Below are 14,791 nucleotides of genomic sequence, written 5' to 3'. Positions count from 1 at the left end.
ACTTTATCTGATTTGCAGGGTGCTGCTGCATTGTCTCTTTTTTTCCTCTAGGTCTTTGCCATGGCAGCGTGCACCTGCGCACTGGGAGGTGCTGACTAACCCCCTTTTTTTGCAGGGCCCTTTAAGGTGTTATAACTCACGTACCAGGGTAGGAATGCCAGAGTGGTGTAATGTCTCTGTGTGGTAATAGCAATGGTGTCAACGGTGTCTCCTACCTGGGTACGGCTGGAGTCTTGGATCCTGGCTAACTTGCAATAAAATGAGTGGGTTGCTAGTAGGAGTAATTGAGGGATTTGGTAGCAGTAATTGAGATCCAGACTTGGAATAAAGTTCAAACTGGTCTTTACTTGTTGCAGCATTAATCCATGTGAGATACAGCAATAGTCTGAAGTCCTAGCAGGTATTGGCAATGTGTGGCAGGAATCTATCTTCTGCTTCTATCATGTGCTTGGAGCTCTTTTGCAGGATAAGTCGTCTGTTTGTGGCTCTGTAATGTGGCAGGAATTAATATATTCTGCGCTTACTATCTTCTGCTGTATTGGGGACTGACTAGCTGAGGAGGAATTTGGCTTCTCCTGGTCTCTGGACGGTACTCACAGTTGTGCTCACAGGGTATGCTTCTTCCTGGAGTTCTGGAGGTGGCTGCTTGCTTTCCACCAGCTGAGGCTGAAGGGCTCAGACTGGGAATGATGATCTTTTGTCTCAGCCGAGACAAGATACTGGCTTGGATCCCTAGAACTGGGAGTTCCTATACGTACAGCCTTCCCCTAGCCGGGGTGGCTGGCACACTAACACTAACTTCCTTCCCCACCCATGAGGCAGGATGTGGGAACATTCCACACCTCCTCACAGAGGGGAGAGCTAAACTGGAATGAACTATTCCAGCTCAGCAATACTAAACTGTAACTAAGTCTCTGCTAATACATTGCTGCCACCTGCTGGTGTACATAGAAATTACAGCAATATTCATGTAACAGGGCTTATAATGCACATTTGTGAGAATATTAGGTAAAATCACATTAGATGACAGTATAAATACACTTAACAAGTTGTAGCTGGGTAAAAGCGTTTCGTAACATAACTCTGGGGTGTTACATTTACAGCACCACTCCAAGACACATGGAGAGGAATCTCCTGCGCAGCAGGGAGATGTCAGGAGAGGTAGAAGACCAGGGGGCCGCGCCGTGCGGGGCAGCAGCTAAGATGGCGGCGACTGAGGAATTAAGTGCAGCGTCCCGCTCCACAGCGGGACCCGCGGCCGCCCTCCTCACAAGAGGACCTGTTTACTTCTAGCCCGATCCCGGCTGTGGACCTCAAACAGACGGCCTTAGAGGTGGCCAATCGCCTGGCTTCAGATTTAAAAGAATTGCTGGCTGTAACTATCCAGTCAGCATTAACGGACCTGCAGGATGCTTTTACCCAACAGGGCTATCGCATAGATGAATTGGAGCAAAGAACCTCGTGCATGGAAGAGGATCTTGGCAGCACCCATACAAAAGTTGAAAAAATGCAGAGGAAGATCCGGGAACTGAGAGAGAAGGTAGACGATTTGGAGAATCGCTCCCGCCGCAGAAATATCCGTCTAGTGGGCCTACCTGAGGAGGTACCGGCTTCAGAGCTGCGACAGATCTGCGAAACAGACCTACCCAGAGCCCTGGGCCTCTCTACTCCTAGAAAAGTGGAGAGGGTGTACAGATTGGGCCCAAACTTAAATGCTCCAGGAAGCACGCCAGATAGCAACACAACGTCTTCCAAAGCAAGACAAGTCATAATGAAGTACCTTGACTATACGGATAAAGAATGGATAATCCGTGCCTATCGAGCGTGCAAGGAACCACTTACTTTCACAGGCTACAAGGTCATGGTCTTTAACGACTATTCTGCGGCAGTTAAAAAAAAGAGGAGAGCTTTCAGCGGCATATGTTCATCCCTCTTCAAACGTAACATACACTTCCAATTGCTGTACCCGGCTCTGCTGAGGGCTAAGTGTGCCGATGGCTCCTTTAAGACTTTTGAATCGCCTTCAGATGCAGAGATTTTCTTAGCACAAGGCCCCTACCTCCCTGAAAAAGACGCCTTTGGGGATCAATGTAATGACAGGTCGCGTCCGCCGCGATATCCACCGTCTACACCATCGCAATCGCCAAGAGCGCAAGAAAAGGGATCGGGGAATACTGCTTCCAAAGAACAGAGGAAACAACGTCGATGAGGATTGAAACACTAGCGGGATAGGACTCTCCATGGGTCCTCACTTTCTACATCGAGACGTTTATTCACAGTAGTTACCGTAGTTTCTCCCATAGAAGATCGTAAGCGGATGGAAGAGATTACAACTGACCTCACCGCAGGCAGCTAATTTTTAGCTTCTCTCCTAGAACACACGTCATTGTTAGTTGCCTGGAGGACTCTACATCCAGATGATAGGCAATTTACACACTATTCACATGCCCAATATTCCTGGTCAAGGATAGATTATTGGATTATAGCCCCTCAACTATTAACCAGAATACATGAGGTCCATATTGGGGATTTGGTAATTTCAGATCACTCCCCAGTTCTCTTGACTTGGCAGATTCGACCCCCAAGGGCACGGAGTTTATTTGGAAGTTTCCATCCTATGTAACGAAAGATGATTCTTTTGAAGAATTATTACAAGGATGGTGGCTGGAATATAGCTCCCTAAACCAGAAACATTCCGATGCTGTATTGGGAGGCTGGTAAGGCGGTACTACGGGGTCGATTAATATCCCACATTGCGGGACTTAAAAAGGCTACGAAGGCTCATTACATTAAAACTAGTAGAGAGGTCCAGAGAACGCAGAGGGAGTTCCTACAATTCGGCACACCACAATACAAGCAAGCCTGGGTACAAGCCAGACGGGACTTTGATTTATGGGCAGATAGGAAGGAAAATCTCTATAGAGCAAACTGGGAACTGAAGTTCCATAAATTCGGTAATAAGGCAGGGAGATTGATGGCTAACCTGGCAAAAGGGAGACGGTTGGTACGGCCTATAGGTCACATCAGAAATTTTGGGGGTTCCATTGAAACCGATCCACGGAAGATCTTACATGTTTTTTAACAGTATTACGCCGGAATCTATAGTAAACCAATTATTGCTATGGATGGTGAGCACCAGTTTTTAGACAAATTGGGACTTCCAGTTCTCACTCAAGAGCAACTGAATGAACTGAACACACCAATTACAGCAGAGGAGATCCAAACCCCGATCTCTCAAATACCGGGCTCTAAGGCACCGGGACCAGATGGGTATTCAGGCGACTTCTATAAAATTCTTAAGACACAAATTTCCCCTCTGCTGTCGTGTGTAGGTAATACCTTTCTTCAGGGAGGGGGTCTCTCTTCTCAGATGAATGTGGCTCACATTAGACTGTTACCTAAAGAGGGCAAACCTTCTGAAGACCCTGCCTCATACCGCCCTATCTCCCTAATTAACCAAGATGTGAAAATCATCTCCAAACTCATGGCCAATAGACTAGCGGGGATTCTCCCAGATCTTATAACCCCAATGCAAGTTGGTTTTGTTCAAGGCCATTCGGCGGTCACCAATATACGCAGAGTATTGGTGGCTCTGGATGAAGTGGCGCAAACCCTAGGGGGGATACGGATCCCGCCCTGGTCACCCTAGATGCAGAAAAAGCATTTGACAATGTCCACTGGGAGTAGCTAGGGCGGGTCCCTTCAGATCCTATATTTCTCAACTTTATCAAAACCCACAGGCTAGAATTAGCATGTCAGGCTTTCTATCAGAACCCTTTCGGCTGCTTCGGGGCACTCGGCAAGGCTGCCCATTGTCCCCCCTATTGTTTAACTTGGCAATAGAGCCATTAGCACGGTTTCTGAACAAGCAGGCGCCATACGCGGGTATCAAAGTAGGGAGTAGCACCTTGAAGGCAGCTTTTTTTGCTGACGACGTTATACTGTTTTTGGGGCACATCAGGAGAGACCTACAGAAGGTATTGGATAAGATAAAAGAATTTGGGGCACTTTTGGGGTTCAGATTGAACATTACAAAATGCGCGGTCTTAACCTTGAAAGGGGGTAAACCTAACCCAAATGCTACTCTCTGCGGTATACCGTTGGCAAGAGATAATATAACCTACCTAGGGATTAAATTAGGGCATAAGACTGACTTCTTGTACTCTCTCAACTATGTCCCTTTACTTAGGAAAATAAATCAGGAGCTCAAAAAATGGCAGAATCTACCGTTATCGCTCCTACGACGAATTCATCTTGTTAAAATGATGAGTTTCTCGAAACTCCTATATTCGCTAGAGACATTACCCCTCCTAATCAAACATGCCGATATTTCTAAACTACAGGGTGGGCCATTTATATGGATGCAACTTAATAAAATGGGAATGGTTGGTGATATTAACTTCCTGTTTGTGGCACATTAGTATATGTGAGGGGGGAAACTTTTTAAGATGGGTGGTGACCATGGCGGCCATTTTGAAGTCGGCCATTTTGAATCCAACTTTAGTTTTTTCAATAGGAAGAGGGTCATGTGACACATCAAACTTATTGGGAATTTCACACGAAAAACAATGGTGTGCTTGGTTTTAACTTAACTTTATTCTTTCATGAGTTATTTACAAGTTTCTCTTTGTTTACAGCCATTGACATGTCGCTGAGGATAACATGTGAGGAGCGGATAGAAATTGTGTTGATGTCTGGTGAACGCAGTAACCGGGTCATTGCAGCAGATTTCAATGCAAGACACCCTATGAGACCACCCATCTCCCATGCTACAGTTAGAAAACTGCTTGCTAAGTTTCGTGAAACTGGTTCAGTGTTGGATTTGCCAAAATGTGGACGCATGAAATCTGTCTCTAATGAAGAATCATCAGTGGCTGTCCTAGCTTCATTCAGAAAGAGCCCACAGCGTAGCACTCGCCGCATGTCACTGGAGAGTGGCATTAGTCGGACATCCCTTCGGCGGATATTAGCTACTCACAAATGGCACCCTTACAAACTCCAGCTACTGCAGCATCTCAACGAGGATGACCCAGATCGGCGCACTGAATTTGCAGAATGGGCAAAACAAAAATTGGAACAGGACCCTCAGTTTACGCAGAAGATTTTGTTCAGTGATGAGGCAAACTTTTATGTGAATGGTGAAGTTAACAAACAAAACCACCGCTATTGGTCTGACACTAACCCACATTGGATAGATCCCTCCAAGACTGTTGGAACAAAAAAATTGATGGTATGGTGTGGTATATGGGGTACAAAGATAGTGGGGCCATTCTTCATCAATGGAAACCTCAAGGCCACTGGATATGTGAAATTGCTACATGATAATGTGTTTTCCTCTTTATGCACTGAAGCTGGCACGTTCCCTGAGTTTTTCCAGCAAGATGGTGCACCACCACATTATGGGTGTCAGGTCCGTGCATTCAGAGATGAACAGTTTCCTGGAAAGTGGATTGGTCGTCGTGTGCCAGTTGAATGGCCCCCAAGGTCTCCCGATCTGACCCCCTTAGACATTTATCTTTGGGGTCATCTGAAGGCAATTGTCTATGCTGTGTAGATACAAGATGTGCAGCACCTGAAACTACGGATACTGGAAGCCTGTGCTAGCATTTCTCCTGCGGTGTTGCTATCAGTGTGTGAAGAGTGGGAGAAGAGGGTTGCATTGACAATCCAACACAATGGGCAGCACATTGAACACATTTTATAAGTGGTCAGAAACTTGTAAATAACTCATGAAAGAATAAAGTTACATTAAAACCAAGCACACCATTATTTTTATTGTGAAATTCCCAATAAGTTTGATGTGTCACATGACCCTCTTCCTATTGAAAAAACAAAAGTTGGATTCAAAATGGCCGACTTCAAAATGGCCACCATGGTCACCACCCATCTTGAAAAGTTTCCCCCCTCACATATACTAATGTGCCACAAACAGGAAGTTAATATCACCAACTATTCCCATTTTATTAAGGTGTATCCATATAAATGGCCCACCCTGTACTTTAGGGTATGTAAGACTTTCTGTTTACAGCTCACATTGAAAGACTGTACGACCACCATCTTACAGGACAGTCTAAGGTTCCTTAACGCGGTGAGGATCCCCCCTAAATGTTATGACATTGCTTGGCTGTCCTTGCATGGGAAGCTTTTTGTTAAAGAGAATTTAACATTTTTGAGAGTGTCAGATCGCATGTGTCCCTTGGGTTGTCAGCAAAAGGAGATCATGGCACATTTTATATCAGAGTGCTGGGAGGGAGAATAATATGGCAGGAAATATCCAGTAAGCTAAAAATGCCAAGAATGTAGTCTCTAAAATACCCAGATATCCTCTATGGGGTAACATCTAATGTAGGTGACATTGACCGCGGGACTATGTATCTCATCATTACCATCATCAAGTACTATGACTGGAATACCAGAACCAGATTGTCCATCAGTTACGAGCCATTCCAGTACACAACAGCAATGAACCTCATCATGTCAGAGCTGAGGAGGATCAAATCCCTGGAAGTCAGGAAAAGTCAGAACGACATGACTTTATGGAGGAATGGATATATGGATTGATGATACTTTTAATGCAATTGGATTATGTTTGATTGATATTTTTCTACCTTTTAAGACTACTTTCACACTAGCGGACTTTTTGGCGGATCCGTCATGGATTTGCAAAAATGCTTCCATTACAATAATACAACCGCATGCATCCGTCATGAACGGTTGTATTATGTCTTATATAGCCATGACGGATCCGCCTTGAACACCATTGAAAGTCAATGGGGGGTGGATCAGTTTTCTATTGTGCCAGAGAAAAAGGATCCATCCCCATTGACTCACATTGTGTGCCAGGACGGATCCGTTTGGCTTTGCTTCATCAGGCGGACAGCAAAATGCTGCAGGCATATTCCAAAAGGGGCTAAAAACAGAGCCTGGAAACTATAGGCCGGTAAGTTTAACATCCGTGGTGGGTAAACTGTTTGAAGGTTTTCTGAGAAATGCTATCTTAGAGCATCTCAACGGAAATAAGCAAATAACGCCATATCAGCATGGCTTCGTGAGGGATCGGTCATGCCAAACTAATTTAATCAGTTTCTATGAGGAGGTAAGTTCTAGACTTGACAGCGGAGAATCAATGGATGTCGTATATCTGGACTTCTCCAAAGCATTTGACACTGTACCACATAAAAGGTGAGTATATAAAATGAGAATGCTCGGACTGGGAGAAAACGTCTGTATGTGGGTAAGTAACTGGCTGAGGGATAGAAAACAGAGGGTGGGTATTAACGGTACACAGTCAGATTGGGTCACTGTCACTAGTGGGGTACCTCAGGGGTCAGTATTGGGCCCTATTCTCTTCAATATATTTATTAATGATCTTGTAGAAGACTGGCATAGTAAAGTATCAATTTCCGCAGATGACACTAAACTGTGTAAATGAATTAATACTACAGAGGACAGTATACTGTATATATATATATACTACAGAGGACAGTATACTGTGTATATACTACAGAGGACAGTATACTGTATATATACTACAGAGGACAGTATACTACTACAGATGGATCTGGATAGATTGGAGGCTTGGGCAGATAAGTGGCAGATGAGGTTTAACACTGACAAATGTAAAGTTATGCACATGGGAAGGAATAATGCAAGTCACCCGTACATACTAAATGGTAAAACACTCGGTAACACTGACATGGAAAAGGATCTGGGAATTTTAATAAACAGCAAACTAAGCTGCAAAAACCAGTGTCAGGCAGCTGCTGCCAAGGCCAATAAGATAATGGGTTGCATCAGAAGGGGCATAGATGGCGGTGATGATAACATAGTCCTACCACTTTACAAATCACTAGTCAGACCACACATGGAGGACTGTGTACAGTTCTGGGCTCCTGTGAACAAGGCAGACATAGCAGAGCTGGAGAGGGTCCAGAGGAGGGCAACTAAAGTAATAACTGGAATAGGGCAACTACAGTACCCTGAAAGATTATCAAAATTAGGGTTATTCACTTTAGAAAAAAGACGACTGAGGGGAGATCTAATAACTAAGTATAAATATATCAGGGGTCAGTACAGAGATCTATCCCATCATCTATTTATCCCCAGGACTGTGACTGTGACGAGGGGACATCCTCTGCGTCTGGAGGAAAGAAGGTTTGTACACAAACATAGAAGAGGATTCTTTACGGTAAGAGCAGTGAGACTATGGAGCTCTCTGCCTGAGGAGGTGGTGATGGTGAGTACAATAAAGGAATTCAGGAGGGGCCTGGACGTATTACTGGAGTGTAATAATATTACAGGCTATAGCTACTAGAGAGGGGTCGCTGATCCAGGGAGTTATTCTGATGCCTGATTGGAGTCGGGAAGGAATTTTTTATTCCCCTAAAGTGGGGAAAATTGGCTTCTACCTCACAGGTTTTTTTTGCCTTCCTCTGGATCAACTTGCAGGATAACAGGCCGAACTGGATGGACGGAGGGCTTTTTTAGGCTTTATGTACTATGTTACTATGTTACTATGTTGTGTTTGGAGGAGAAAGAATGCTGAGTTGCATCCAAAGAACACCATACCTACTGTGAAGCATGAGGGTGGAAACATCATGCTTTGGGGCTGTTTTTCTGCAAAGGGACCAGGACGACAGATCTGTGTAAAGGAGATAAAAAGTAGTGGTTTTTCGGAACCTTTTTTACGGCGCCGAAAACAGGAGGCAAGTTCTCATGTAATATTGTAAAAAAGGAAAGTAGCTATTTACTCTTTTGTCAACGCGTTTCAAGGGCGCACAGCCCTCTTCATCAGGACAATAAAAGCATATGTTGAGTCATATTAAAACATTGTCTTTTAAAAAGTATTTTGGCGCGCGGTGTATTCCCTCCCCCCCCCCTCCTTTCGGTAAGTGCCAGACCGGCGCACCGAGGCGAACATTACCCAGCCCTGGACCTGGCTACAGACCACAACCGATGACCTGCAGCTTACAGATCCACTGCCGAAAAAAACAGAATACTAGGAACAAACATCACTCTCTCCCACTCGAATACCCATTAAAATATGACTATACAAAACATGATAAGAGAGAACCATGGGACTAAAAATGCAACTCCTAACTAAAAATAACCACCGCACTCCTGTTGTACCTGATCAAAAATCTTAAAAACAATCCCAAAGGATATACCTTCCATCCTGCACTCGAAAATAAACACCGGGACACTGCTGTGTCCACAAAAAAATGCGGCTACCTGTGATGCGCCTTCCCCGCTGCCATCTAGGGCCAGATCTGCTCACCCATAAGAACATCGATCACCTTGAGACCTAGCAGCAGACCACAGCCCGCTACTTACAGTAAAGCATAGCGCCAACATAGTCCGCCACCTGCAGTACTCTAGTACGCAACCCAGGACGGACCCTCCTACTTTACCATGCTGTCATTCACAGTAAATTATAGCGCTACCATAGTCCGCCACCTGCAGGTATTTAGAGCGCTACCCAGTACTGACCCCCCTACTTTACAGTGCTGTCAGCAGCTCAATATACACACAACACCAGATCGTGAAATTGAAATATGCCGCATACCACCCTAACATGAAAAGACGGCCAGCACATACAAACACCAATCTAAAGTCACGCATACCATATAGATAATAATCAGCCATTATACAATAGCGATCATCAAATCCCCAATGACAGTCAGACAACTGTGGGCGTTCTCCACTTGACGTCACGAATAACGTCATGCACACCAGCTCCCCGCCCAGCAAACCACTGGCCTGCTCGCCAAAATACTTTTTAAAAGACAATGTTTTAATATGACTCAACATATGCTTTTATTGTCCTGATGAAGAGGGCTGTGCGTCCTTGAAACGCGTTGACAAAAGAATAAATAGCTACTTTCCTTTTTTACAATATTACATGAGAACTTGCCTCCTGTTTTCAGCGCCGTAAAAAGGTTCAGAAAAACCACTACTTTTTATCTCCAATACTTATTTCTCTTGCCACCACCTGGGGCAGAGAAAAAGGAACCTTGGCAGCAGTACAGGACCCCGCACGCTGGTCGGGAGAATACCAGCACAAGCGTCATACAGTAGTTGTGGCTCCACACAACAACATACGGTAAGCACTTCTTGTATATAGTGCAATAAGACCGTGAATACAGCCACACACACGAGGCGCGGCCTCCTGTCTCTTTTCTCTCCCCTTTCTTTTAAGATCTGTGTAAATGAGAGAATGAATGGGGCCGTGTATCGTGAGATTTTGAATGAAAACCTTCTTCCATCAGCAAGGGCATTGAAGAGGAAAGACCCAGCCACGTTTCAGCATGATAATGATCCCAAACACACAGCGCCCGAGCAACGAAGGAGCGGCTTCATAAGAAGCATTTCAAGGTCCTGGAGTGGCCTAACCAGTCTCCAGATCTCAACCCCATAGAAAACCTTTTATGGGAGTTGAAAGTCCGTGTTGCCCAGCGACAGCCCCAAAACATCACTGCTCTAGAGGAGATCTGCCTGGAGGAATGGGCCAAAATACCAGCAACAGTGTGTGAAAACCTTGTGAAGACTTACAGAAAACGTTTGACCTCTGTCATTGCCAACAAAGGGCATATAACAAAGTATTGAGAGGAACTTTTGTTATTGACCTAATACTTCTTTTCCACCATAATTTGCAAATAAATTCTTTAAAAATCAGACAGTGTGATATTCTGGATTTTCTTTTCCTCATTCTGTGTCTCATAGTTGAAGTATAGTGATGGATGAACATCTGCCGAGACGGTTCGCGAACGCGATCAAATGTTCGCGAACCGCAAGTTCGCGGCGGGTCCCATTCATTTTAATGGCAGGCGAACCTGAAAAACCTGCAGCTCATATTTGCAGCCAAGAAATAATTACTAGAAGTGCACAAATAGTCCCACAACATGGACAGTGACACCAGATGGATTATTCGAATTTGCGATCTCCATTCATTATTTTTTTCAATGCGAAATATCGGCAATATAATTTTCGCGTACGCGCAAATGCACTATACAGTACCCAAATGCACTATACAGAAAGTATATTGGTAGATAACACCCCGCTTCAATCAGTTTTTTTGGGGGGCGACTGGTATATCACACCAGTAGAAATGATTTGTTCCAATAACGCTCGTCCCTCTATATACCTGCAGTATCGCAGCAGAACCGCACACAACTGCCGCACAATACAAATGCACTATAATATACTGTCTAACATAGAAAGTATATTATAACATTGTACATGGAAGGCAATCCATTAGAATATACATGAAGATAAAACGTAACCTTTAACCACTTAAGGACCACAGGTTTATACCTCCCTAGTGACCAGGCCCTTTTTTTACAAATCGGCACTTCACAACTTTAATGGTTTATTGCTCGGTCATGCAACTTGAAACCCAATGAATTTTACCTCCTTTTCTTCTCACAAATACAGCTTTCTTTTCGTGGTATTTGATTGCTGCTGAGATTTTTTGTTTTTCTGATACTAATCAAAATAGACCGCAATTTTCAAAAGAAAAGTGTATTTTTAACTTTTTCTGGTAAAATTGTTCAAATATAATTACATTTCTATACAAGTTTTGGTCAGAATTTATTGTGCTACATGTCTTTGATAAAAAAAAATCCAATAAGTGTATATTTATAGTTTTGCGCAAAAGTTATAGCGTTTACAAACTATGGTACAAAAATGTGAATTTCCACATTTTGAAGCAGCTCTGACTTTCTGAGCACTTGTCATGTTTCTTGAGGTGCTAGAATGCCAGGATAGTATAAATACCCTCCAAATGACCCTATTTTAGAAAGAAGACACCCCAAAGTATTCGCGGAGGGGCATGGTGAGTTCATGTATGATTTAATTTTTTTTCACAAGTTAGCGGAAAATGATACTTTCTGAGGAAAAAAATAAAATAATAAAGTTTCCATTTCTGCTAACTTCTGGCAAAAAAAATAAAGAATCTCCCTCGGACTCACTATGCCCCTCAGTGAATACCTTGGGGTGTCTACTTTCCAAAATGGGGTCATTTGTGGGGTGTGTTTACTGTTCTGGCATTTTGGGCGGGGCTAAATTGTGAGCAACCCTGTAAAGCCTAAAGGTACTCGTTGGACTTTCGGCCCCTTTACACACCTAGGCTGCAAAAAAGTGTCACACATGTGGTATCGCCGTACTCAGAAGAAGTAGGGCAATGTGTTTTGGGGTGTATTTTTACATATACCCATGCTGGGTGAGAGAAATATCTCTGTAAATTGACAACTTTGTATAATTATTTTTTTAAAGTTGTCATTTACAGAGATATTTCTCTCACCCAGCATGGGTATGTGTGAAAAGACACCCCAAAACACATTGCCCTACTTCTCCTGAGTACTGTGATACCACATGTGTGACACTTTTTTGCAGCCTAGGTGCGCAAAGGGGCCCAAATTCCAATGAGCACCTTTTAGGAGGGCATTTTTAGACATTTGGATTCCAGACTTCTTCTCACGCTTTAGGGCCCCTAAAATGCCAGGGCAGTATAAATACCCCACAAGTGACCCCATTTTGGAAAGAAGACACCCCAAAGTATTCCGTGAGGGGCATGGCGAGTACATAGAAGATTTTTTTTTTTGGCACAAGTTAGTGGAAATTGATATTTTTTTGTTTTTTCTCACAAAGTCTCCCTTTCCGCTAACTTGTGACAAAAAGTTCAATCTTTCATGGACGCAATATGCCCCTCAGCGAATACCTTGGGGTGTCTTCTTTCCAAAACGGGGTCATTTTCGGGGTGTTTGTACTGCCTTGGCATTTGAGGGTCTCCGCAATCATTACATGTATGGCCAGCATTAGGAGTTTCTGCTATTCTCCTTATATTGAGCATACGGGTAATGAGATTTTTTTTTTCTGTTCAGCCTCTGGGCTGAAAGATAAAATGAACGGCACAGATTTCTTCATTCGCATCGATCAATGTGGATGAAAAAATCTCTGCCAAAAAATGTGCAAAAAAAAAAAAGAGGGGAAAGGCGTCTGCCATGACATCAATCGATGTGGATGAATAAATCATTGCCAGAATTTTTTTTATTTTTATACAAAGTGTTTGCCAAAGCATATGAACACCGCCCCTCGGATCATAAGCCTTGGCAAACGTATCTTTTTTACTGCAGAGGAGAAAGCTTGTCTTGCAGCGCCGCATACACCGACTTTTGTGTAATCTGACAGCAGCGCAATGCCTCTGTCAGAATGCACATCAGTGCTGCAGCTGGTTGATCGCTTGTGCAGTACGCCAGTCCCTCAGTCAAATTCCACTATGGCGTAGGAATATTCCGTATCCTGTTCGTGACGCCAAAATATGCAGTACGCCAGTCCCGCAGGGTGAGAGAATATGAGATCACAGGGGTAGTTAACAAACCGAGGGTTGCTCTTGGTACTCACAGTTTTTATTTACCCTGGGCAGGCGTACAGCAGTGATGGAGAGGCTGGCACATGAATCCCCTGGGGCACTCTCTGTGTATAGGGACCAGGCCAGATGGTAGGTGAGGTGCCCTGGGTGTTGGAAGTTTAATGTGCCTGTGGCAAGATCCCTTATAGTTCGTGACGCCAGTGCCAGTAACGGTGGCACACCGATTTGTTGTAGGAATAATTGAGGTACACAAAGCTGCAGTGAACCAGAACTTCTTTTTACTGAACAGTTCAACTATATACAGTCCTCAGTTAGTTCCATAGGTATAATGTTGAATACAGGCAGGCTTCATAAAAATGGCAGGCAAAGTCTTTGCAAGATACTCAGAGGGTATAACACTTACAGATCAGGCTGTTCTTTCCTCAGATCCTGTCTGGCTTTCACCAAGGCCCGTATGCCCTATTGCTGGCTTTATCCTTGGGTAGGGAAAACTTCCTCAGGTATATATCTTCTTGCTGTAAATATCCTTCTGCCCTTCAGCTTTCTATTTGGCTGGATAAAAGTGGCTCTGCACTGTACTTGGTAATGCTATATATCCTCAGGAGGTAACTTCTTCCCCTGGATTAACTTCTGAGCTTCTCTTGCTCAGGGACCTAAGGCAGGCTAATCTGAGCTACTTAGCCTCCTGGATTAGACTGAACTAACTCCTTCCTGTCTGGGCCTAACTATATATACTAAGGGGTTCCCTAGCTCCCTCTACAGCTTGGGAGGAGAAATTAGACCCCTAACAGGCCTGGTACACAGGAATTAACATGACATTATACATTACATTGCAATATAAAATACCATAGCAATTTCCCACAGGAGGTGGGGCAACATGACCCTTAGTAGTGCCCACCCTTACGTAGTGGGACACTACATACACCGCTACATTGAGGTTGCCCCGCCCTCGGCGCAACATAGGGGGCCCGCCCAGCTGGACACTGTGACCTGAAAGACAAAAATGCAAAGCAGGCATATACACAATCACTACATTTGCAAGGAAAATATCAGGCAGCTCCGCTGGCAAAGGAACAAGTGCGGTGAAAAGGGGTGTCGTTCTCTTCACACAGGATAATATAGGGAACAGGGGCGCTGACCTGGTACAGCGTATCAGGAATAACTAGGATAGTCCATAATAATAAAATACAAATATGACATAAGTTCCTGGAGGCTCAAAAGAACAAAATGAGTCCATACCCTGGTCTTGTAGACAGTTAAACAGGAGTTTCCCGGGAGGAGTTACTCTGGTCAACAATGTAGTCTCCGAATCTCACAGGTGGGTGCCCTTTAGTAGGCCGCGTGGATCTCCTTACTGGCAGAGACTCTTCCTGCCTTGGTTCAGGGGGGCCAGAGGAATCCACAGGTTCTGGAGCCCTTTCA

Source organism: Bufo bufo, chromosome 3 (genome assembly GCF_905171765.1).
Source record: "Bufo bufo chromosome 3, aBufBuf1.1, whole genome shotgun sequence".
Taxonomy (NCBI): domain Eukaryota; kingdom Metazoa; phylum Chordata; class Amphibia; order Anura; family Bufonidae; genus Bufo; species Bufo bufo.
Note: the sequence above shows the minus strand (reverse complement) of the source record.